Source organism: Etheostoma spectabile, chromosome 16 (assembly GCF_008692095.1).
Source record: "Etheostoma spectabile isolate EspeVRDwgs_2016 chromosome 16, UIUC_Espe_1.0, whole genome shotgun sequence".
NCBI classification, from domain to species: Eukaryota; Metazoa; Chordata; class Actinopteri; order Perciformes; family Percidae; genus Etheostoma; species Etheostoma spectabile.
Genome location: NC_045748.1, coordinates 297,988 through 300,134, shown reverse-complemented (window position 1 = coordinate 300,134; position 2,147 = coordinate 297,988).

The window sequence follows — 2,147 nt, the reverse complement described above, 5'->3', positions numbered from 1 at the left end:
GTTGTGGGTCTGTCAAAGTGGCTCAACAACTGCAGAACATTCCTCACAAAATACAGAGTGAGAGCACTGAGTCAGCAGAACGGAGGATGTGTTTCTGGGAAAGCCTGCACCTTTTTGGTATTTGGGAGTAAGCTTCTGGTTGGAAAAACAATTATGCTGAAGACTTCGGCAGATATCCAGCATGTGAAAAATGTAATGCTTACTCTGACCAAAGGACACATAAGCCACAGGCTCATGAATTGAATTGTGATGAGTATTAGTTGATGAATGATAATGTTTTTTCTGAACAAAGAAGAACAGAATGTCTACGGACACTAAAAATTGTAGTCATGCTAGTGGCTATGTTGATTACTACTAGGGATTATTACTACTACTACTGGAAATATCTCCACACCTATTCTGTAGATTGTCATCTAATTTTGTCCAGACCTTCATGGTCCCCAGAGGATGTTTCCTACTGACTTTGGTAATCCCTGACTATTCCTCTAACGCCACAATCCGTTTTGACATTTTAACTATTGGATGGATTGTAATGCAATTTTGTACATATGTTTATGGCTCCTCAGAGGGTGAGTTGTAAGAGTCGTATTCCTACTAGAAGCCTCAGCTGTACTTTTATGTGTTAACAAATGTTAACATGGTATTCTACCTGCTCAATATCAGCATGCTAAGATTGTTTAACAGTAGAAAAGCCAAATGTAAACGCTTGCTTGAGGTGGTTTTGCCTTTTTCAAAAAGAGTTATATGGATATGGAAATGCATTTTGAAGAATTAGCTCTGGTGTAAGAAACATTTAACTCACATGGTTGATCAGCTGTTTCTGCTGTTAACGTCTTCTCAGGTATTCCCATAACGGTATTCCTATAATCTCTGGACAGCATGAAACATAGCCAATAGCTGCCTTAAAAGCAGCATTTTTATCTTGTATATGGGTTAGATGGCCAAGAAGACTTTTGTGTCTGGTTAACAACCTCTACTTCTTCTATTCTGTTTACTGGCGGATTACAGCCATGCGTAGCCTATATCGCCAACTTCTGATTAACCTACGCTGTAGTCTAGTTTATTAACTCCAAACAAGTTAATGAAAATGAGCCTAATTTGCATATCTTTTTTGTGACATTTCAAAAGCTCGCTTAAATTTAGCTTGACATTTGAATGGAAACACAGGTATGTTAGCAGACAAGCCACCACCATTGTAACAGTTGGAACACACCGCACGTGTGAGCGTTGCATATAGCAGCGTAGTGCAGCTATTTTTATTTCTGCGCCCATGTTATCCAATCTGTCCAGACACACCGGGCGCGTAGCATGCTGCAACGATCGTTTCGGCATGTCTTCTATTTCTTGCGTGGTATCAAGCCAGGCACGTATCAAATAAAGCAAATTGAGGCACTTTTGGCTTTCCATAAAAACTAGCTTGTGCTATGCTGCTATATGCAACGCTTATGCGTGTGGTGTGTTCCAGCTGTTACACTTTACTCACCACAACTGCTGAAAACCAAAAACAAGTGTTAGACTTCAACCTTAATTCATTTTCTTTAAAATGGAAACTACAGAGTCACAGAGCTGCTAGCTCGGAGAGTAGAGTCTTGGCCTTGTTTTATTGTTTAGAAATCGTTTTACTGGATCCCACCAACACTGATTAATCTCAAAGGGTAATTAATGAGTCATAATGTCAGGAAGATTGACTAATTTAGCATAAGCAGAATTACGTAAACTTTTTCTAACAGATAGAAATCCCTACTGCTGTTTCCCTGTTTGACACCCATGCTCTACAAACTCTTTCCCATTATGCTTCAAATCCTTGGCTTTAAATAAAAAAGCCTTTAAAACTATGACAAATTACAAGTAGAGCCTTTTGTTTTTCGTGACCTCATAATAGTACGCAAATCAGGTAATCGTTTTATGGGAAGGTGTTTTGTTTTACTGATAATTGTGGGGAGCAACATCTGGAAACGGTTAAACAAGAGCCTGTGCAACCTTTTTTAAATCAGTTGTTTGGTTGTATTACAGATTTAGTTTAACTTACCATGAATGTCATCAGTCTGAGATGTTTCTCAGGATTTTTTTCTTATTATATTATAGTATAGTATAATTCACTGTTGCCAAATTAACTCACTTCTCGCACCCACTCCATGGCTTGCTGC